This window comes from Zonotrichia albicollis, chromosome W (genome assembly GCF_047830755.1).
Source record: "Zonotrichia albicollis isolate bZonAlb1 chromosome W, bZonAlb1.hap1, whole genome shotgun sequence".
Taxonomy (NCBI): domain Eukaryota; kingdom Metazoa; phylum Chordata; class Aves; order Passeriformes; family Passerellidae; genus Zonotrichia; species Zonotrichia albicollis.
In genome coordinates this window covers 2696173-2720991 of record NC_133859.1, presented here as the reverse complement: position 1 = coordinate 2720991, position 24819 = coordinate 2696173, and positions in this window count along the sequence as shown.

The window sequence follows — 24819 nt, the reverse complement described above, 5'->3', positions numbered from 1 at the left end:
CATGATGGGGCCACACGCAGGAGAGCCATCACCACATCTGCGGGCTGTGCCTCTGTCAGATCCAGAAGGGGCCTGTGCAGGTTGTGCTCAGGAAACTCACTGTCCACAAGCCACTGGTGGATGTACCTGACCATGGCAGGCACCTGGAGAAGGCAGGCGAGACTTGGAAAGCTGCCAGAGGGAGTCATGTGCCCAGCTGCCCCATAGAAGTGCTTCCCTTGCCACCACACTGCCATGGCCTCAAGGCTTCCAGTGAGCAGCAGGCGTGGCTTGGGAGGCCAAGCAATTGCTGGGTGGATGGACACCAGGCCACAGGCTGCTTACTTGCTTTGGACTGGAAGGACCCTCCTCCACAAGCATATCCAGCAGGGCAGCACTGCTCTTGCTTTTGAAGATGGGAGGGTATGCTCTGACCACAGTGCCCATAACGCTGGTCTCTTCCTCTTGAATCCTCTTCATGAATTTGCCAGCCATCTGTAGCAGAAGGCCAAGAAGCCGGGGATGTTGCATGGAGTGCTGCACACACGGTGCTGGGCTGAGCAGGGACAGCAGGCCCAGCCCAGGTGGGGGTGGCTGCAGGTACCTGCGCTGTGCTGCAGAAGCGGCCACGGCCGGACTCCTGCTCTTGTGTGCGCTCCAGGGCTGCATCTGGCAAAGAGCGAGCGCAGCCAGAGCTGAGGGGCTGCGGGAGAGGCCGGAGAGCACAGCCCAGCTCTGCGCTCCCCAGGCAGGGAGAGCCCCGGGATGCCCCAGGGGACGGAGCACGGCCCCTGCGGGGTGTCTGCCCAGTCCCTCTTCTGTCCTGTCCGTGGGCATTTCCCCAGGGGATGGCATGGCATGGCATGGCATGGCATGGCATGGCATGGCATGGCATGGCATGGCATGGCATGGCATGGCATGGCGCCAAGTTGGCTGCAGGCTCAAGCCCTGCAGCCCAGCTCTGCCACTCACCCTCCTGCGGTGGTTGGAATGGCACCACCTCTTCAGTCTCCTCTATTGGGGCAGCTCCAGGGCCTTCTTCCTCCTCCTCCTCCACCCAGGCCAGCTTGGGCACTCTCGGGGGTCTCTGCTCCATGTCTGTGCCTGGAGCGCGCCCCAGCAGCGATCCCAGCCGGTGCCGCTCCTGCCGGGCCTCCTGCGCTTTCCCTGCGGGCGGGACGCGGCTGTCAGCGCTCGGCCCGGCGCCAGCAACGGCCCCCGAGCGCCCCTCACCCGCCCCGGGACGGCCATGCCCAGGCGTTCCATCTTCGGAACGCGGCACGGGAGGTTCGGGGCCGGCGGCCGCGCTGCCGAGCGGCGGAGCTCGGGCCGGGGAAGCCGCAGCGAAGGCGGCGGGAGCGGCCGCGCCGCCTGCGTCCTCCGCGGGCCCCGGGAGGAGCCGGGGCCGGGGCCGGGGCCGGGGCCGGGAGTGGAGCCTGCCTCGGGGCCGGGTCCGGGCTCGGGCCAGGCGGAGGCAAAGGGCGGCGATGCCGCCCCGGCCCCCGGCACCGATGCCCGCCCGGCAGCGCCACCGCCAGCACGGCCAGAGCCGGGCGGAGGCGAGACCGCGGCGGGACGGCCGGGGCCGGGCACGGGGCAGCCCCGCCCGGCCCCGGGGGCGGGCCGGGGGCATGGCCCGGCCCATCACGGGGAGAGGGAGGCGGGGGGAGGAGAGGGACGCCGGGCAAGGGACCCCGAGAGAAGGGTGCCCGACAGCGGGAAAGGGAGAGAGAGGGAAAGAAAGAGAATAAGAGAAAGAAAGAGAGAAAACGAATCTGTTTTTGCTTTTTCTTCCGCTGCTGCTGCCGCTGCTGCTGCCGCCGCTGCCGCCGCCGCTGCTGCTGCCGCTGCAACTGAGGCACCGGGGCCGTTCGTCCCCGTGTCCGTTCCCCGCTCGCCCCACGAGCCCCACGTTCGAGCCCCGCGCGCCCCGGGGACAGCCCCTCCGTCTGTCCAAACACGGGAACTTTGCAGCCTTGAGCCCACATGCAGAGCCCTGACTCCTGCGCACTGGCACAGCGATCCCCTCGCTCACTGCTGTGCATTGTCCTTGCTGAGGGTCAGACACTGTCGGGCCACCTTCCCTTGGGGTAGGATTCCTACCTGAGCCCAGCACCGCACTTACATCTCCAGTGTTGCCTTCCAGTAAAAACAGGGGAAGGAAAACTGTGTGGCTCATGGTATTTTAGAGTGTCTAAAAATCCCTAAGTCGCCGATCTTAGAGGTGCTGTGCATCTTGAATTACTGGGATGGAGATGTAGTGCAACATGGAAAAGGGGCGCATGGAAATTAATAGAGGAAAACATCCTGGATTGTTTCTTTCATTTTCATTTCACTTCTGGAAAACTGTTTCAGTTTTCCAGGAATCTTCTCCTGTCTGCTCTTCCCAAGAACCTCTCATTGAGAACAAGGTCAAGCTTCTGTCACAAGATTTTCCATCAGGAAATTATGCCACTGGTGCAATTTTCATTGTGACTGTTTGTGCTGGTTTAGGGCAAATTTTGGGAGGAAATCTCCAAAAGGGGTCCATCTAGAAAGCAAGTTCAAGTGGCCCCTCCCCTGCTAGTTCAGGAAAAGACTTCCCTTGAGAAAAGTGAAAAAACTCCAGTTTATTTATAAACAAATAAAGTATTCACAAGCATGAAAAATTAATAATATTAAATAAAATCTCTGGCACTGCTGAAGAGATGGCAAATTCAGAAAGTCCTTTTTGTGGGTTGTGGTTGGCTCACTTGGTCTCTTCTAAGTCCCTCTGGTGCTGGAGTGCAGCGTCCCAGAACTCGGGGGGGGGGGGCCACAGGTGTGAGCTGCCGGTGTTTGTCTGGGTTTTCAGTCCAGAGCAGGTTTAAACAGTTCCAAAAAAAAGCAAAGTCACAGCCCGAGGAACTTCTCTGCCCCAGCTAGCTAAAAAACAATTACTAGACCTGGCCTGTGAAGACATCAGGAATTTTTGCAAATCTGGGCACTGGCGGTCCCAGCAAACACCAGAGCTGGAGGGTGCTGGTGCCAGAACCTGCAAATTTCCAAACTTTGGCTTTCTGTGCCAGCAAATCCCTGGACTTGGGCTGTGCCAGCACCAGAAAGTTTTCAGATCTGGGCGCTGGTGCTGCCAGCAAACACCAGATCTGGGTGGTGTCATTGCCAGCGACAGAAATCTGCCAGATTTGGGCTCTGCTGGCACTGGGAAATTTCCAAATCTGGGTTCTGGTTACATAAAACACGAGATGTGGGCGGTGCCAGACACAGTAGCAGGAAGCTGCCATGGGTTTTGGATTTCTGTGCCAGCAAATTGCTGCACTTGGGCTGTGCCAGAATAGGGAAATGTCCAGGTCTGGGCACTGGCAGTGCCAGCAAAGAGCCCATTTCAGGCTCCAGGCTCCAGGAAGGACTGGATCTGGATGCCTTCCTCTTTTCTTTCCTTCTTGCCTTCCTTCTTTCTTGGGATCCTGCTGCCACCAAACTCCAGATTGGACAGTTCTGGCAAGGGGAAATTGCCAGGTATTAGCTTTCTTTGTCAGCAAATTCTGGACATGGGCGGTGCCAGAAGATGGAAATTGCCAGATGTGGGCACTGGCAGTGCCAGCGCACACCAGATCTGGGTGGGGAATGTGCCAGCACCAGGAAATTGCCAAATATTAACTTTCAGTGCCAGCATATTGCTGGAATTATGCTGTGCAGAAACCTGAACAATTCTAGATCTGGGCACTTGTGGTGTCAGCACACAAGATTGGGTTGCTGTAGGTACCAGGTATTTGCAAGGTTTTGTCTTTCTTTGCCAGAACATTACCAGACTCGGGCTGTGCTGGCACCAGGAAATTCCCACATCTGGGCACTGGTGGTGCCAGCAAACACTGGATCTTGCCATTGCCAATGGCGGTAGCAGGGAATTGCCAGATTGTGGCTTTCTTTACCAGAAAATTGCTGGACTTGCCTCTGCCAGAACAGGGAAATATCCAGATGTGAGCACTGGCAGTGGCAGCAACCACCAGGTCTGGGCACCTGTACTGGCATCAGGAAATTGCCGGATTTTGGCTTTCTGTGCCAGCAAATTGCTGGATTTGGGCTGTGCCAGCACTGGGAAATTTCCAGATCTGGGCACTTGCACAGCAAACACCAGACCTGGGCGGTGCTGGTGGCAGTGCCGGGAAGTTGCTGGGTTCTGGCTTTCTTTCCAGAAAATTGCTGCATTTTTTGCAGCCAAGTGTTTCTGGCACTGAGAAATTTCCAGATGCTAATTTTCCAGTGCCAGCAAACTGCTGGAATAAGGCTGTGCAGGCATCTGAAACATTCCCGATCTGGGTACTGGCAGTGTCAGCAAACCAGAGATCGGGTTGCTGTAAGTACCAGGTCTTTGCTTGGCTTTGACTTTCTTTGCCAGCAAATTGCTGCACTTGGACTGTGCCAGAATATGGAAATACCAAGATCTGGGAATTGGCAGTGCCAGCAAACACCACATTTCAGGAAGGACTGGATCTGGACCCGTTCTCTCCCTGCCTCCCTCCCTCAACAAGGTGCCAGAATGGCTGGAGAGCAGCCAGGCAGAAAGGGACCTGCAGGGACTGATGGACAGCAGGCTGGACATGAGCCAGCAGTGTGCCCAGGTGGGCAAGCAGGCCAATGGCTCCTGGCCTGGATCAGGAATGATGTGGCCAGCAGGAGCAGGGCAGGGATTCTTCCCCTGTACTCAGCACTGCTTGGGCAGCACCTCAAGTGCTGTGTCCAGTTCTGGGCCCCCAATTTAGGAAGGACATGGAGGGGCTGGAGCGTGTCCAGAGAAGGGCAACAAGGCTGGGGGGGGATCTGGAACACAAGAGCTTTGAGGAACGGCTGAGGGAGCTGAGGTTGTTTATCCTGGAGGAGGCTCAGGGGAGACAAGGCGGTGTCAGGGCACTGGTTGGACTTGATGATCTCCATGGCCTGTTCCACCCTTGCTGATTCTGGGATTCTCTGAATGCACCCTTGGAGCAGTTGCAGGATGAGCCCTGGGCCTCCTCTTCAGCAGCTCCAGCAGCCCAGGTCCCTCAGCTTCTCCTGCCAGCCCCAAAGTCCATCCTGTCAGTCCTGCAGAGCCTCTGCAGCTCCTCCTTATTGCCCAGAACAGGGAGCCCCAGAGGCAGACACAGCAGCCCAGATGTGCCCCCCTGGCCTGGGGTGCCTCTGGCAAGGGAGCAGCACCAGGCACTGCAGGAACCTGCAGACAATTGATCTGAAGGCCAAACCTCCTTAGCTCCTTCTGAGTGTCAGGACTCCTAGTGCTAGGCGCAGCCTTTCATGTACAAACAGCTGAAAATCTTTAGACAGATCAGGTAACCCTAGTGCTGGAGCAGTTGTCAGTGCTTCCTTTAATTTTAGGAAGGCTCCTTTCTGTGGTTTGCCTCAGGTGAATGGCTGCATCTTCTGAGCTTCATACAGGGGTTTCACAATCAGTTCATAGTCCATGATCCACAAGCGACACCATCCTGCCATCCCGAGGAAGACTCGCAGCTCATGTAAATTCTGGGGCTCTGGAATAGCACAAATAGCTTGGATACGGTTAGTACCTAGTTTTCGTTGCCCTTGTGAAATTTCACATCCCAGGTAAATCACAGTCTGTTGTGTGATTTGTGCCTTTGCTCTGGATACTTTATAGCCTCCTATTCCCAGTGAATTTAAAATCTCAATGGTTACCTTTATACAGGTTGCTCTTTCCTCTGTAGCTATTAGTATATCATCAACATACTGCAACAATAAGTACTGGTCTCTTGGTACTTGCCCATTTTCAGTCCAAATCTCCAGTTCCTTTGCCAGTTGGCTTCCGAATAGGGTCGGCGAGTTCTTGTAGCCTTGTGGGAGTCGTGTCCAGGTGAGCTGGGTCTTTCTTCCGTTCCCTGGGTTTTCCCACTCAAAGGCAAACAGTTTCCTACTTTCTTTGTCAAGGGGGATGCAGAAAAAGGCATCTTTTAAATCAATTACAGTAAACCATTTATATATCTCCTTTACGGATGTTAGCAATGTATAAGGATTTGTTACCACTGGATAAATGTCCTTTGTTATTTTATTTATTGCTCTCAAATCCTGCACTAATCTATATTCACCATTTGGCTTCTTTACTGGAAATATTGGTGTATTAAATTCTGATTCACATTCTTCTAAAATTCGGTATTTCAAGAATTCCTCAATAATCTTTACTATTCCTTGCCATGCTTCTGGTTTTATGGGATATTGTTTGACTTGTACAGCCCTTGCCCCTTCTTTTAACTCTACATGCACAGGTTGTGCCAATTTAGATTTCCCTGGTATATCTGTCTCCCATACAGAGGGAATCACTGCATCTTCTACCTCCCTAGGGATAGAGGGAACAGGTTTTTCTTTGATCATTAATATCTGTCCCGTCTTAGATTCAGGTATTTTCATTATAAGCTCTCAATTTTCAAAGGTTATTACCGCATCAAGTTTTGCTAGCAAATCTCTCCCTAAAAGTGGAATTGGACACTCAGGTACATATAAAAATTCATGTGTTATAACCTTGTTTTCAAAACACAAATCTAGGGGTTGCAGGAAAGGCTGTTTTTCCTCTTTGCCTGTAGCACCGACTATTGTTGTTTCCTTGTCCCCAGTTTGTCCTTGCAGATCATTCAATACAGAAAAAGTAGCTCCCGTATCTATTAGAAATCTTACCTCTTTATGCCCTAACTGTATATTTACAACAGGTTCCTTAACTTGTTCTCCCAGTTCTACGTCTAGTCAACTGGTATACTCCCCCAGGACCATCTCCTTGGTAGCCTGCTGGAACTGATTGCCCTGGTCAAACTGGTTATTCAAACTTGGGCAATTTCACTTCCAATGTCCCACCCCCTTGCAATACGCACATTGATTCAGGCTTAACCCCTGGGTAACTGGTCTCCTTCGCCGACCATTCCTGTTACGCCCCCTGAAATTTGGGTTCCCTCTCCCCTGTATTACTGCCAAAAGATTCTGCTGCTGCCTTTTACTAGCTTCTTTTTCCCGATTGTTATATACCTTCCAAGAAACCTCAAGTAACTTATCCAAATTCCTTAATTCTTCCCGTTCTAATTTTTGCAATTTTCTACGAATGTCATCCTGTGATTGACCCAAGAATATGAGAGTGAGCTGAACTTTTGCTTGCTCTGTGTCCATTCGGAGGTCGGTATATTTCCTTGCTACCTCCTTAAGCCTCTCCAAAAATGCAGTGGGACATTCTTTCTTTTCCTGTTGAACCTCATATAGTTTGGACCAATTTATAGTTCTGGGCACAGCATTCTGAACTCCTATTTGAATCCACTCTTGGTATTTCCGTAATCTCCTCATATCGCACAATATATTAGGGTCCCAATTTGGATCCTCAATTGGGAAATTCACATCTAAATTCCGTGTTACCAGCCCATTTCTAATATCTTCTCTTGCCCTCTCTTTGGCTGCCTTAAGTACCATTTCATTTTCAGTAGAATCCATCAGAGTATCTAATATTACTTGTATGTCATCCCAGTCAGGATTTTGAGTTTCCATAACCATTTTTACTACGCGTGCCACTTTATCAGGATTTTCTTTTTAAGTTCCGGCTGACTGTTTCCAAATGACTAAGTCTGCCGGGGAAAAAGGCTCTTTTACAAATACTGGCCCTTCCATTCCGACACCTTGTCGCAAGGGGGCAATCACAGTCCGTTTTTGTTTCCTTATGCCATCTCTATGCACAACTGGAGCAAGCTTTGCCTGACCCCGCGTTCTATGGGCTATTGGGGTCTCTGATTCATTACCATTGCTATCTTTTTCACTCGCATACCTCTTTCCCCTTTCTATCACAGTTAGGTTTTGTTCATCTTCTGAGGAAGAGGGATCGGGTGATGATGGGAAAGGAGGATAAAGAGGGAAAGGTGTACTAGACGAGACAGGTTCAGGACTAGGTGGGTGAGGAGCAAGCAGTGGGATAGGGACAGATGAAACAGGTGAAACAGGTGGGATAGGGTTAGGTTCTCTTGTTCCTATTGGAGCTGCTTGTAAATCAATATCCATATAATTTTCCCTATTTCAAGCTCTCTTTTAACACCAAGTGTTCTAAACAACGTTCCTCACAAACCCCACATTTGCAGATGTTTTAACCACTAATAATCCACATTCATTCTGCCATTCTGACTTTCCCCGTAAGTAGAAAAACAGATCAACATATGGGACTTCATCCCATTTTCCTTCTTGTTTACAAAACGACATTAACTGCGAAATAGTGTTACAGAGTACCATATTTTAGTCATTTTTCACCGTTCTCCAAGGCATATTCTGGCCACCATGAATTACAATATCCAATCAACTTAGTTTTACATAATTCTTTCCCAAAGTTGCCCTGTTTCCAATGTGCTACTAAGCACCCCAAAGGAAAATTTTGTGGGATAGGGGTGTAACTGCCCAAAATCCCTTTTAAATTTCTCCATTTCAAATACACCACAAATGCTGACCCCACAACGCTTTTGCGATTGGCTTACGGAAAGGCGCCTAGGCTTGTACCAACAGGAATTCCTTTAGCCCAACCAAGCGTAGCTTTCGCTGCGTCTTATTGGCAGGCATCCAAAACCAAACTAAAGTAAAAAAAAACACCTTACCTTTCTCCCAGGGACGTTGTGAGCGGTGGAAGTGGTCACGGCCGATGGGCTCCCCGAGAATCCCTCGGTGCCAGCTGGAGCGGGATCGAGTCGCAAACTCGCTCAGCAGCACTCACAAGGGACCCATCTCGGTTCACCAAAATGTTAGCATTCAAAACCACATAATCACGGGGGATTATATGCGGTGCTTTTTTTTAAGAGCTCTGGGAATCGGGGTATATTCAACCCAAATCTGATTCCGACCATACATCCGAAATGATAATGTTTTTATACTCTATCGTTATATAACTTTCATGTTAATTATTAAACTTGTATTGTTCTATTGTATACATAAATTTAGCCCCTCTCTGAATTTCCAACATAGTTTCTCACTATTCTTCTTATGGTTATATAATAATTACATTTAATTACCAAACAATCATCACATCCAACAATTGTATAATTTATCATATTGCCTACGCAGGTGCAGTTGATCTGGGAAAGCACAAAGCCTAACATTTTAGATTCTATCTTTAACTTTTTCCAGGGCTCCACTATCATTCTGATATAGGGAATTTTGGAGGTGAAATCTCAGTTTTGGCTGTAGGCACCAGGACAGGAAGGAGAGTTCTTCTCATTAGGAAGGAAAGCACAGAGCCTCAGTGTTTCAAAGGCAGATGAGAGACAGCTCTTCAGAAACCAAGGCCAGACAGACTTGTCTCTCCTGGAAGCTTTTGTCTGAGAGAAATCCCTGGATCTGGGGAATTCTGGAGGTGAATTCCCAACTTTGGCCATGACTGCCTGGATGTGAAATGTACTTTTTTCCCATAGGAAAGAACAGCACATAGTCCCAGTGTTTCAAAGGCAGATGAGAGGTGGCCCCTGGGTGGCCAAGCCAGCCAGATCTGTCTGTCCTGGCCGATTTCATCTGGGAACAATCTTTGCATAGATGGAAATCTGGAGGAGGAATCCTGATTTTGGCCATGGGCACCTGGAGAAGAAGGACAGTTCTGTCCACAGGAAGGAGAGCGCAGAGCCCCAGTGCTCCAGGGGCTGATGAGCAGCAGCCCTCGACATGCCAGGGTCAGCTGGAGCTGTCAGGTGGTCCCAGGTGTCCCAGGCAGCCAGGCCTTGGTGCCTTGAGAGGCTGCCTGGAACAGAGGTTGGACAGTGTTACAGGAATAAAGTAGGGATTTATAAAAAGGCCTTCAAAGGATACACCTGGGGCAGTACAAGAGCCCAGCTGAGGGTACACCCAAGATAGGTGTACCCATCAGGTAAAGGTTTTCACATTTTTATAAGTTTTGGTCCATTTCCATACTGGGGTTAATTATCCAATTACAGCTTCAGGTTATGACGTCCCATCCTCCCAGTCTGCTCTCCTCAATTCACTGTTTGCACTTTTTGGGCCTGAAGCTGCAACAGCGTCCTTGGCTCTCCTAGGTTTCTAGGTTTCCTACTCCAGTTATCGAGATATATTTCAAAGAGCTTCTAAAAAATATGCACTCCTATTTTAAAGGGTGTATTTCATTGCTTCTTTCTTTGGAGCAGAGACAATTGCAGCGTTTTGGGATTGATATTGACCCAGGGTCTCTTCTCAGCAGCTCTGGCTTGCTCACAGAAGCTGTGCCTGGAGCTCTGACCCAGTGTGGACAACCTTGCTCCACACTGCCCAGCCCCATCCTGCCTGTCCTCACTCCCCTGGGACCTGCTGTGCTTGGAGAGCTGGCTGCACTCAGACTAAGAGGGGTTTTCCCTTTGTGTATTTTTTGAAGCAACTTAAAACTCCTGAGTTTCCCCACTGAAAACAGACACACTGCTCAGGTGTGTGCCAAGACCAAGCTGCCACCAATAACCTTCCTTTCACCCAAGGCAGAACTGTGCAGGAAATGTTTTGGACTCCACGGTTCCATGAGGCCTTGCTCTGTGGCAATGGAGTTTTGGTTCCACGAGGTTCTGTACTCAACAGTGGTATCCTTAGTTCCAAGTGTCACCATGGCCCTTTGGTTCCATGGGGCCCTGCTGTGTCACAATGGACTCCATGATTCCATGATTAATGTAAAAGCTTTGCATAAACGAGAACCACCATGGTCTCCTTGGATCTGGATTGTCGCAATGAACCATGGGTTCCATGAGATCTCAGACTGTCACAATGGATATTTGTCTCCATGTGGCACCTCTGTGTCATAAATGACCCTTGGTTCCATCAGGCCCCACAGTGTCACAGGGGTTTCCTTGGTTCCATCTGCCCCAAAATGTCACAGGGTTTTCCCTTTTCCTGCAGAAACCAGCAGCAAACCCCAGTGCAAGGGTCAAATGTCTGGCAAGAAGGAGCAAGGGGGAACATTTGGAGTTATGGATTTTGCCTTCCCAGGTCACAGTGATGTGGGATGGGGCCCTGCTGTCCTGGAGATGGATGAACACCAGCCTGCCCATGGCAGGGAGTAAGAGAAAACAGCCTCCATCCATGGAATTGCAACAGCAGAGAGATCAGGAGAAGGCTGCGTTTTAAAGACTCTGACCAGCACAGGAAAGTTCAGCCTAGGACATTTTCTTGAAAGCGGACATTTTACATCATTCTTTTATGCAGACATGGACAACCAAATACTAAGTTAAACAGTTTTGGCTTTCTCTGGGCACTGAGACCAGCTGGAATCTTTTCAGCAGTCTGTGCTGTTCCATCCCTTGCTTAGGGTGAGGATGTCGGATGCTTCAGCAGCCTCAGCTCTCCTGGGGGGCTTCTCTTCACAGGTAGGCTCTAAAAGCCAGCAGAGAACACCCAAGGACAATCATCACTCGATAGATATCATTAATCAAGGCAGCCGAAGTTGCCAAGAAACAAACATCTGAATACGCGACTTCCCCTGACATGATCAGCACCTGCCACTTCTCAGGATACAGTGATTGTCCAACCCTGCACAGTGAAAGAAACCTTCATACATATGTGGGGTTACAAAAGAAATTGGAACACCTCTGCCTCAGGCATAAAAAACTGTATAAAACAGCCCTGCTGGAAATGGCATTCGTGAACAGAAGGGAATCCAATGCAATAGAGATCGGATCCGTGTTCACTCAGCGCCGATCCTGGGCTCAACGCTGTCTCTTTGGCTGTGGTTTTTGAGGACCGTATTTTGGTAGTGAAAATAATATCTTTCGCATTTATTAATTTGGCTTTATTGTTGATCATGTTGTGGAAGTCCATCCGGAAATCCTTCAGTTTTTGCCTCACAATTGTCATGAGAAAAGGACCACCGAAGGGTTAAAAACTGTTGAGCCAGTTGGGAAAGAAAGTCTCATGCGTATTTAGTGTGTTTACAGATGGTGTCTGCAGAACATGCCATGCTGTACTCGAAGGGGGCATGCTGCCCTTTTCTGAACAATGGAACTGGACTTTCTTCCAAACTTCAGGCCTGGCTGGACTGAGCTCTGGGGTGGCTCCTCCCCCCCTCCAAGAGAAGACCCCTCTTGCCTGTCTTCAACCACCATGATGGACCAACAGAGATGCGAATCCCCTCATCAAAGAACCAAGAACCTCTCTGGCACCCTACTGGCACCCTATTGGCACCCCCATGGCACCCCCCTGGCCACCTCCTTCCAGAGACTGGGACTGTACCCCTTCCCAACTCAGGGAAGGGGGAGAACCTGCCCAGAGTAAATGTACCTGGGAGCATTCGGCCATGAAAACAATGGAATAATCTATTCTTTTCCCCTCCATGGAAACCTAATTTCGGCCACCCTTCCCCCAACCAAGAACAGTATATCTGGGGTTGGGTTCGACTGCCTCTCCGAGATCTCCCTTAGGCGTGTACCAGCGAGCATCGGCTGCGGGACCCCGAAGACATCACGTCTTGGTAGCTATACCCCATTCCCTAACCTTCTTTCCTTCCTTTTTCCCTTACCCTATCCTTCTCTTCCCCGTATCCTCTAACCAAATGCATATTTAGCTGTGGGTACCATCAATAAATTGCATCTTGTTGATTTGTTACTGCAAAACCCCTGTGCCTATGTTGGTTATTTTTGCACCCAAAAGTCATTCGTCACCCGTTCATTTTGGGCGGACCTTCACACATGTATAACAATTCTGGTGACCCCACCATGATCTGAATTTGGGGTCCAGGGACCCCCTCCCTGGTCAGGAGGTGCCCCGCTGATTTCAGCAGCCTAACAGGATTGGGAACTGGTAGAACCAATCAGCTACCAAACAAAAGCCAGAACCACAGCCCAAGAGAGGACAAAAACGGGCCCAGAGCTCTCAGGAACTCGGAGTGATCCAGAGAGGGATCTCCAGGGCCACAGTGTTTTCTCACTTGGAAAAGTCTATGTGCATGAAGAATTGATGTGGGAAAAGGAATTATGAGTATCAAGTGGTTGAGTGGAGTGTGATTGAGCATGTGTGAGTGAGATGAGATTCTATCATGAAGTGAGTGAGGACCCCAAGATTGCAGTTCCACTCTCCCATGAGGGACGTGGTCAGTCATGGGGGAAGTGGACACCTTGGTTCATCACATACGTGAAACCTTAAACTCACAGGGAGTTCAGGGGTTGGATCGTGGGTTTGGGATTAGAAGGGCAGGGACATTCCCAAAGGATTTGGGAACTGGCAAACCTTCTGGTCCAGAGTTCAGGTAAGAGAGCTCATTACCAGCCAAAAAGTCCATGGAATGGTTCTTTGTGAGGCCAAGTAGGCTGGCAGGTTTTTAGCAGATGTCAAAGAAATCAGTACCAGATAGAGACCTGGGATTCTCTTCAAGAATCCCAGCCAAAACAAATGTAAGGTAAGAAAGGTCAGGAAAAGTCATTTTCAGAAATGGGACAGAGAAAGAGCAAGGCTCAGAGAAAACCCCAGGAAAAGCCTTCGAAAGCCCCAGAAAAGGTTGTACCCAAGGGATAGTCCGTTGGGGTTGATGTTAGAACATTAGGAGGAGAACCCTCGGAGGGAGGGAAAATCCAAGGAGAGAATGATCCATTTTTGCATCAAGAAATGGGGAGGAAAAGAGATTGGGAGGTACATGGTCGGGCCTGTTTTTGGCACGTTCGAGACGTGAACATGCCAAACTTTATACGATCATGTGGCCGACCAGTACCCACAAGACTTGGAAGAATTAGAATATACTGGAATGTGGAGAAATGCTTGTTTGGGATTATTCCTGATAAGAACCCACAGGTGTGCTGCAACTTGGGGTGGGGAATGGGAGCTGGTGGATAACCTCCTGCCTCCCTGTGGGGGCCTGAATATATGTTGTATTGTTGTGGGGGCCTGAATATATGTTGTATTGTAGTGTGGGTCCGAGTTGCTCCAAACGAGCTACAGCTGCAAAGTCCTTAGTTGGGCAGCAGCTGTAGCTCGTGAAGGGAACTGGATTAAATAGGGGTGGGTCGAGAGCCCAGGAGGAGCCCCTGAGAGGACAGGAAGGGCTGTGAATGGAGAAGAGCCCAAGCAGAGAGGCAAGGACAACACTGCAGCTGCAGTGAAGATTACAACACTTCCCTATCTGGTCCCTCCACTCCAACCCGTACAAGCCCAGGTCCATGTGCATGCAGTCCGGGACCTTGCAAGCCCAGGCACCTCCAGTGCCCATTCCACCTCCAGAAGCCTCACTCCCACAGGAGCAGGCTTCAGTGTCTCCGCTCCCACAAGAGCAGGCTTTAGCACCTCTGCTCCCACAAGAGCAGGCTTCAACACCTCAGCTCCCACAGGAGCAGCCCCAGCCCCTGCCACCACCCAAATCGGAAGAGAAACGAGTTCTCCTCATGGGAGGAGTCAGCTCTCCCCCAGCCCATCGAACACAATGAAGAACGAGGAAGGTAAACACTGACAATAGTGAGGACAAGGAAGAAAAGCCCAACTCTTCACTTTACGGGAAGTGTTGACTGCTCCAGGAATTATCGGCTTTGTGAACATGCTGGGGACATCAGGGCTTTCAAGAAGGAGATGGGAAAACTGATGGATGATCCGTTGGGGGTGGCAGAAACACTAGATGAGTTCCTAGCAACCAGCATTTAAACCTATGATGACCTTAATGCAATATTAAGGTCGTTGTTTATTAACAAAGAAAGGGAAATGATAAGGCAAGCCTCAGTCAGGGATTGGGAACATAGGAGCCCACAAGGGGAGTGAGGGGACCAGAGGTTGCCAGACCAGAAACCATCTTGGAGCACCCAGATGGAAGAAGGCAGACAGAGGATGATAATCTTAGAAACATGGTAATACAAGGTATATGGGAGGTGGTACCAAAAGGGAAAAGCATGAGTAAAGTACTCAGACAGTGCCAGGGAAAGGATAAGACACCCACCGAATGGCTGGAAAGGTTGAGGAGGAGCCTCCAAATGTATTTGGGAACAGACCCTGAATCCCCAGTCGAGGCAGTCCTGTTGAAAGCTCAATTTGTGTCAAAATCGTGGGAAGATATAAGAAAGAAACCAGAAAAGATAGAGGGTTGGCAAGATAGAGAATTGCAGTATTTGCTTTGGGAGGTCCAGAAAGTTTACATGAGAGGGGATGAGGAAAAGCAGAAAACCCAAGCAAAAGTGCTAGTGGCTGCAGTAACGGAAACACAGAGATATGAACAGATCTGGGATTCGGCAAAATCAGCGCCACCAAGGAAAATGAACCCTTCCCAAGGTAAGGACCCAAACAATCAGAAAAAGGACATTGAGTGTTTTTACTGCAAACAAAAGGGCCACATTTGAAGGAATTGTCTGAAGAAAGTCAAGGCTAAGAAAATATTCCAGGAAGATTAGAGGTGTCCAGGGCTTTTTAATTTGGGGTTTGGGACATCCAAGGGGCCCTTGATAAAGTTGAGACTAGGACCCCACAAGCAAGAGGTTTTGTTTTTAGTAGATTCTGGAGCCGAGCAGACCACTGTGCAGTGATTACCACTGGGATGCTCTATAAGCAATAATTCTATGATGGTAATCGGGGCAAAGGGAGAACCTTTTGAGGTTCCAATTATTAAAAATGTTGAAATAGAATCAGAAAATAAGTGTTGCATTGGAAACATGTTACTGGTCAAGGAAGTGGAATACAACGTGCTGGGAAGGGATTTGATGGTGACACTAGAAATCAGCCTAGTGGTGCAGAATTCCCAGCTCAGGGTGAAGTGGTACCAGCTCAGTGCCAAGGATGAAGGGAGAATAGATCCGAAGGTTTGGTACACACAAGGGGAGGTTGGGAGGTTGGACACAGAACCAATCCACCTTGAAATTGAGAGGCCCGAAGATGCGATTAGGGTGAAGCAGTACCCCAACCCCATGGAAGGGAGGAGGGGACTGAAAGCAGTGATAGAAGAATTAGTAAAAAAGGAAACGTTGGAGCCGTGCATGTCCAGACATAACATCCCAATATTGGCAGTGTGGAAAGCAGACGGTAGTTACAGATTAGTGCAGGATTTAAGGGCTGTGAACCAAAGGACTAGGACACTGCTCCCCACAGTTTCAAATCCTTACACTTTGTTAAATAATGTCTCTCCTGAGGACACATGGTACGGCGTGATCGATCTGAAAGATGACTTTAGGACCTGTCCTTTAGCTAAGGACAGCAGAGACTATTTTGCAATTCAATGGGAAGATGTGGAAACCAACCAAAAGCAGCAGTTCAGGTGGATATCTTTGCCTCAGGGGTTCATGGACTCCCAAAACTTGTTTGGCCAAGCACTTGAGCAAGTGCTAAGTCACTGTACCAGTGGAAGGAACAAAATTATTACAGTAAGTGGACAATTTACTGATTGCTGGTCTGAGCGAAGAGCATGTAAGGATGAGTATTATAGTGCTCTTGAATTTCTTAGGGGACAAAGGATTGAAAGTGTTTAAGTTGAAACTGCAGTTCACAGAGGTATTTAGGACATTGGTTAACAAAAGGTAAGAAGAAATTAGATCCTGAGAGGGTGGCAGGGACCACTGCCCCACCTCCTCCACGGACGAAGAGAGAAGTGCGACAGTTATTGGGGCTTTTGGGATATTGCCAGCATTGGATTGAAGGGTACAGTGAGAAGGTAAAGTTTTTATATGAAAAGCTCACCACTGACAAATTGAAATGGACAGAAAATGACAAGGAGAGATTTAAGGAATTAAAAGAAGCACTCATGGCAGCACCAGTGCTGAGTCTCTCCGAAGTGAAATAGCCATTCCAGTTCGTGGATGTCAGCAGTCATAGCACCCATGGTGTGTTGACAGAGGACTGGGCGGGAGCCAGGAAACAGTAGGATACGTATCTAAGCTTCTGGACACTGTAAGCAGGGGTTGGCTCACTTGTTTCCAGGCAATTGTGGCTGTGGCATTGTTGGTGGAAAAAGCTGAGAAGGTAACCTTTGGGGCTCCATTGGTGTTATACACGATGCATAATGTGCGGAGTATACTACAACAAAAGGCAGACAAATGGCTCATGGATGATAGGTTGCTAAAGTATGAAGCCATTTTGATTCACTCGCCCAACTTGGAACTACAAATGAGAATGGGGACTGGTGCATGGTGAATTAATAAGGCAAATTTTTGAGGCGACAAGGGAGGCAGAGGAAATTTCAATAGTACAGGTAAAAGGGCATCAGGCGGGAATGCAGTTTTGAATTTGGGGAAACAACCTGGCAGACAAAGAGGGCCAAAAATACAGCGTTACTGACGGTAAGTACCCCAGAGATTCAAGGAACCGAGGCTCCAGAATATCCTCAACAGCCCTCCCAAAAAGAAATTGAAGAGTACAAGAAAACTAGGGGAAGATTGGAGGAAGGTAAGTGGAAATTACCGGATGGGAGAGAATTAGTGTCAAAAAGTTATATCAGAAGAATCATAAGGAGGTTGCGCCAAAAAAACTCACTGGGGGGCCCAGGCCCTGGCAGAACAATTTTTGAAATTTTTCAGGTGCAGGGGAATTTACGAATTGTCCAAACAAGAGGTACAGGGATGCCTGATTTTTCAGAAAATTAACAAAAAAAGGACAAGACAGGCCATCCTGGGGACTCGCCCCATTGCATACCGACCATTTGAAAGAATTCAAGTTGATTTCACAGGGTTGCCAAAAGTGGGAAGATTCAAGTTTGTGCTTGTGATAGTGGACAAATTGACTCATTGGGTGGAGGCCATTTACTAGCCCACGGGCAACGGCTCAGACAGTGTCCAGAAAATTACTGGAGGAAACTGTACCCTCATACGGGGTATTGAATTACATTGATTTGGACCAAGGAACACATTTTACATCAAAGATTATTAAGCAGATGGCTGATGCTCTAGCCATTTGGTGGGAATACCCCACTCCGTGGCATCCCCAGTGCTCAGGAAAAGGGGAAAGGATGAATCAGACCTTGAAAGCGCAGTTATCTAAATTAATTTTAGAAACTTGGATGTCTTCATTGAAATGCCTGCCTCTAGCATTTCTTAATATCAGGACATTGCCTCATTCAAAAACAGGGCTCTCACCATGTGAAATGCTGTATGGGATGCCATATAGACATGGGATGCCGGTGGGACACCTCAGGCTTGAGGACTGTCAGATTCAACCATATGTGGCTGCAATCAACAAAAATTTGCAAGAACTCAGGAAACAAGGGATAGTATCTCGGAATGCTCCTCTGGGATTCGCTATCCAGAAAATCCAACCGGATGACAGAGTGCTTATGAAAGTGTGGAAAGATGTACCCCTCTCTCCTCACTGGGAAGGTCCCTTTCTTGGGCTCCTGACAACAGACACGGCCATTCAGACGGCAGAGAAAGGCTGGACACACGTGTCTAGGGTGAAGAAAGTTGAACATGAGGAGGAAGCACCCGAGTGGAGGGTCACTTCTTCCCCAGGCAACTTGAAGATCAGACTCCAATGTCCTTGTAAATGACCGACGGCTAACGGATAGATTGTATACTGTCAGATTGTATATGCTATCTGTTTGTGCATTTCAAGTGTGAATATTGTCAGGGGTTTTTTTTCTGCACTGTAGAAGGGGACAGAGGCCAAAGGGATTGTGCACTCAGTGTCTGAAGGAGGAGCTTGAGCTGACAGACCAAATCCTACCCTTAGCCACAAATCTAGGAATCCTTGAATTGAATTCACAGGAGTGGTTTCAAATTTTTCAGAATGGGGTGCTTGGAAAGCTTAGATCAAAGGCAGAGGTTCTGGATGTGGAGTGCTGGAAGTCAGTCCAGGTACCATGCAGCTCAGATGCCGTCAGGATTTCACGGTGGGGCACCTTTAAAAGGAGGTATGTGGCTAGGTCAGAGCATGTGTTCCCTGAAGAATACTCCTGCTGCCACGAAGATGGTTTTCCTTGCCACTGGTGGCACCCCAGGGGGCAGTGGCAAAAGCAGAGGAGTACACCTGGTGGGAATCCTGATTGGCCTGAGCCTAGCCATGTGCAGGATGCAGAGTCTGCACACTGAGGTCACAATGAGAGGTGGAAACGAGAGCTCCGTATATGAGTGTGGAAATTGCACTCAGGTGGTCCCTGCTGAACAAGGGAACGGGAAACCCTCAGCATACCAAGCCCCAGAGGAGTGCATCAAGGAGCCTGGCAGGTACAAGGGGCCTGGTTGGAGAAACAGCATGAGGGTCAAATTATGTAAATTGGACAAAGGGATTTGGTGTATCGATCCCAAGGCAGGGTCAAGGAACGGTCAGTCAGACAAGCACAAACACCAGATACAGAGGAGGAATGCGGAAATAATGTCAATCCCTGTTTGCAACCAATGTAATCAAACCATGTAGGCTAGGGGAAAAACGGAATCGATTTTTGTAGCGTATCACCAGGTGAATACATTGTGTTATAACAATGCGAGGCTGCGGATATGCATGATGAACAGGAAAATGTATTGGATGGAAAGAAATGTTAAATTTGATAGCAGATTTACCTTGAGCAGAGAACCAATCATATTGGATTTGGCAGAGGCGAATGATGATAGGGTGTGCCTGCAATATGACCGGGTTGTCTGTTTCATGAAAAATAAAGATGGTGAGGATCTTGAGGGAAGAATGAGAGAAATAACTCAGGAATTGAAGTGAAGTGAGTCAGAAATGAGGAGAAAGCAAGTTGAACAGGAAAGATTAAAAACTCTGGGTGAACAGTATGAATTCCTGGATGTCGTGGGGTGACAGCCTTTATCCCAATATCGTGTGTTATGTCTGGCAGCTGTGCCTTTTCCCCCACCCCCCCCCCCCCCGCCGGCAGTCTGGCTGTGGCGGGATGGGGAAGAGAGGAGGAGGGGGGGGGGGGGGGGGGTGTGACCAGGCACTTTTGGCTTTCGGCTTTGGGCTGCTTGGCTTTGGCTAGCTGCTGCTTGCTTGCTTGCTTGCTTGCTTGCTTGCTTTTTGCTTTTGCGCTGTTTTTTTTTCTTTTTCTTTTGTTCTCTCTCTCTCTCTCTCTTACCCTCCCCCAAGATACTGGACCGGCTCCGGATCGGACCTGCGAGCTCCAGGACACCCGAAGCCTGCTAGAGAAGATTCGGCGCCCTCCACAACACAGTCTGGTCCCTTTTCTTTTCTTGTGTTGGGGAGTGTTCTTTTGTTACTTGTAAATAAATAGGTTTTGTTTTCCACTTTGCTCCTCCGAGAAATTCCTTCCCGAACCCGGTGTTGGGGGAGGGGTGGTTGGAGGTTTGTTTTGTTCTGGGGGGCTCCCTCTTGGAGATTTCCCCTAATTTGTCCTAAACCTGGACACTGGAGAAACAATATGCTGATGGGGAACTGCTTTCCCTGGACAGGAACCTGTTCATTGACCTGATGCAAGGAATTGCAATTGAACTAGGATTGTCAAATTGCTGGATTTGTGGGGGGCTGAAGCCAGCAGAAAAATGGCCTTGGAAAGGGGAAGGTTTGGCTTCAGAACAGCTGCTGAAATGGGACAATCCGAGGGTCTCAAAATTGGCACAGAGACCTGAGGGATGGAGTTTGGACCAGAGGGTGATGGGAACCATCTGCATCAGTCGAGAAGGAAAGGAGTACACCGAAATGGTGGGATGCACCCCATGTGTGTCTACCCTGACAGTGAACTCAAACACCAAAAGCGAGGTCTAACAGCCAGAACCCCCTTTGGGGTACTGGAGCCTGAAGAATGAGACAAATAGTGAATGGAACAAAAGGATAGGACTGTGTTGAGTCAAAAATCCTGGAGCGAACACTTTCCAATCCTTGGAAGGCCTGAGGGTATACTGGGGAGACCCAGGGAGGACAAATTTCAGATGGAAAGCCCCGGATAGAATTTATTGGATTTTTGGGAAAAAGGCATACAGTGAGTTACCCCTGAGGTGGAAGGGATCATGCACTCTGGGCATGATCCGGCCAGTCTACTTTACTCTCCCTCGAACGAAAAGTAACCTACTAGGGGCTCCTCTGTATGAGACCCTGAGGAGGGAGAGAAGAAGCCTGAAAAAGATGATACATGTAATAGGTGGTAAACAAACCATGGGGGAGGAAGAGTGACCAGCTGCAAGGATAATTGGTTATTATGGACCGGCCACATGGGCTCAAGATGGAAGCTACAAATATAGGACTCCAATTTACCTACTGAACTGGCTGATTTGGCTGCAGGCAGTGGTGGAAATTGTATCAAATCACACCTCTGAGGCCCTGGATTTACTTAGTCGGCAGCACACCCAGGTACGGGCATTTGTGTACCAAAATCGAATAGCTTTAGACTATTTGCTGGCCAAAAAAGGAGGAGTATGTCGAAAATTCAATGAATCAGAATGTTGTATTGAAATTGATGGTTATGGGGAGACCATAAGAGGATTGGCAGCCAAAATAAAGAAAGTGGCCCGTGTCCCTGTTCAAAAATGGAATTCAGTTTTGCAATCTTCATGGTGGGACAGATTGTTTGATGGGGCCTGGTGGAACAAAATAATATTCTTAGTGCTGTGTTCAGTAGCCGGAATCCTATTCCTGCCATGTCTAATTCCTTGCTTTATTAGACTGATCCACTCCATGGTATAGGGGATGCAGATAGCAATAGTGCCTGTGGACCGGGAGTTGGCTTCCGGAAGCAACACACCTAAGATCATGAGCCTGGGAGAAAAGAAGTATGCCAGCAATGCTGCAGAAGTATTGGCAAAATTTGAGAAACGAGGGAAAATAAGTATAAATAATACTGAGTATCAGGGTGTTCCACAAGGGGACTACAGGATCGTTTAATAAAGATTACTTTCTTTTTGAAAGACCCTTAATGGTGGCGGGTAGAAGTAGGAATAAAAAGAACTTAGCAATTTGGGTTATAAAAGAAGCATGAATTAAATTAGTGATATAAATGGGGAGGAATTGTAATATATGGTAGGGATTATTCATTCTATTAATGTACGGTATAATGTATTGTGAAATCCAAACCATGTCTTTGACCATCTGTCATGGTTTGACCCGGAAACAGGATTTCTGGGATGCTGTGTGGATGGGGCCAATGAGTGCTCAGATTTGAATATTGCCATCTGGCCCAACCACTGGGCAATGGGATCCACCTCCGAGAACACAGGGTAAAAGCAGGGCTCTCCCCCTGGCAGTTTCTCTTTGGATTTCCGGCGGTGAAGGAGTTGAGTCTCTCCCCCGGCCCAGTTGCTGGCTGGGCTGGGGGAGGGGAAAAGCCATGCGGCCCGGCCCGGGAGAGGTAGGCCTGGCCCCCCCCCCCCCCCCCCGAAGGATGGAAGGAAGAAGAAATGCCGGGAAGCAATGGGCAGCCTGTCCCCCCCCCCCCCCCCCCCCCCACCTTGGAGACAGACAAAGAGAGTGCAGCCGGTGTTTGTGTGCCGTTACCTTGAAAGCAGTGAACATGTGCTGGCAGCAGGCAGCCCGGCTGAGGAGATGGTGGGGGGGGTGCAGCCAGGAGTCCAGCCGCTTGGAGGAGTTTTTAACCCTTTTTTGGACAATGAAAACTTCACAGAACATTAACCCTTCCTAGATGAGATGATAAGAGTGGAGGAGGACGAAGGAAATGAGCGAGTGATGAAAGTCTGGACCAGAGAGAGAGAGAGAGTGAGAGATGTTGAAAAGATGGAGAAGAGGGAGTGGCATTTTATGCTGGACTCTTTTGTGTAGCCATGGACAGAGCTATGTTTCCCTGGAATACAGAGACTGAGTCCAGGGGGAGAAATGTCCCAGAGCCAAAGAAGATTCAGTGTGGGTACCCCTCGGCCCCAGGGGGTATATAAAATATGGGGGGGACAGATGTCCCAGAGGTGAGAGATTGAGCTTCTCTGGAACTGGACACAGCCTCCTTAAAAGGACAACCCTGGAAGCAGCCCTGATTCTGGTCCGGTGGTGAGAGCACCGGAGCAAGGATGGAAAAGGCCACCACGACACATGGAAGGACTCCCTCTCCTCTTGAGGAACTGAAGTTGAGCATTCTAAAGGGTGGTGCTGGACCCAGAATTGATTTTGGATTGTATCATATTGGGAATTTGGGGGGGAGGAGGAGGAGGAGAGTGTTTTTGTGAGGTTTCATTTTCCTTGTGTTTTTTCATTTGTTCTTTTTTCTTCCTTTTGTGTGTAGTTTAGTAATTGTCTTTGTAGTTTAGTTAATAAACTTTTCTTCTTTTTTCAAGTGAGAGCCTGCTTTGTTTATTCCTGGTCAAAATCTCACAACAGACACCAGAGGAGGTGTATTTTCATGTGGGCATTTGGCCTTGTGCCAAAGTCAAACAAGAACACCATCCCAGCTGCGAGCAGCTGTCTATTTAGATTCAACTAGTTCCTGGACACAAGATAATGACTGATGCCTTAACATAAGAATAGAAGCTTCCAGGATGATGATCGTCGGTTTCCCAAGTCCTTGGGAGCCACCAAAGAGCGATTATTGCCTTGCTGATTGAATCTATCAAGATAGTCAGAGGAGCCAAAGTGATGCATCTGAATACACGGCTTTCCCAGAGTCGATTGATGGCAATGGCACACCTGGACCCGGCTTTTGTCCAGCTCTGCACATGGGAAGAAACAGCGATGCATGTGAACAGATACAAAGGAAATTCGGTGTTTTTTGCCTGGGGCAAAATAAACTGTATAAAACCTCGCTGCCAAACAGCATTTGTGAACCAAGGGGGAGACTCTGACACTCTGGGGGTCAGATCCAGGTTCACCCGGCACCGATCCTGGGCTGTACGCTGTCTCTTTGGCTGTGGTGGTTTCGATGATCGAACTTCGGTCTCGCAGACAAATTAATAAACTTTTGCTAAATTTTCCTATGAGTTTGGCTCACAATTTGATCATTTATAACAAAAAGAATTCTCCTTCCTGTCTTGGTGCCCACAGCTAAAACTGAGATTCCAACTCCAAAATTCCCTATGTCCAAGGATTTCCCCCAGATGAAAGGTGCCAGGAGAGACAGATCGGGGTCTCTTGGCTCATGGGTAGTCACCTCTCATCTTCTTCCATGAAACTTGGACTTCACACTTTTCTCTCTTCTAGAAAAACCAACTCTATCAGGTGCCCATGGTCAAAATTGAGATTCCACCTCCCAAATTCCCTATGTCCAAGGATTCCTCCAGGACAAACAGGTCTCACTGGTTTGGCCTCTCAGGAGCCTTCTCTCTCCACTTCTGCCACTGAAACACTTGGGCTCTGTGCTCTCCTTCCAATGGAAAAGAACCGTCCTTCTTATCAATGCAGAAATGGCCAAAATTTTGATTCCACTAGAAAAATTCCCAATATCCAAGGGCTGCTTTCAAACATAAGCTGCCAGGACACAGAGCTCTGGCTTGCCTTGGCCTCTGATGGCCACCTTTCATTTTGCTCTGAAACACCAGTGTTCCATGCTTTCATTCCTATGGAAAAGAACTGTCCTTCTCCAGGCATCCATGTCCAAAACTTATATTCCACCTCTAAAATTCCTTATATCCAGAGATGGCTCCCAGACAAAATCTGCCAGCACCTTCTAATCTGGCTGCCCTTGGCCTCTGGTGGCTGCCCCTCATCTGCCCCTGGAACACTGGGGCTCAGTTGTTTCCTTCCTATGGAGACCACTGGGACACTGAGAAGACTTGGTGGAACCATGGAGACCATTGTGACACTTTGGGATACCATGGTGACACCATGGGGCTTCATGGAAGCAAGAGACCACCATGACACTGTGGGGCCTCGTGGGACCATGGAGAACATTAGGACCCTTCAGGGCCTCGTGTAACCACGGGGCCATTGTGACACCTCAGGGCCTCATGGAATCGAGGGGGCACTGGGACATTGTGGGAGCCCATGGAATGAGAGGAATATGGAACACATCTGGCAGATTTGGCCCTTCCAGGGGTTACCTGACTGGTCTGGCAGATCTTGGAATGTCAAGGGCTGCCTCTCATCTCCCATGAAACACTGGGGTTCCATGCT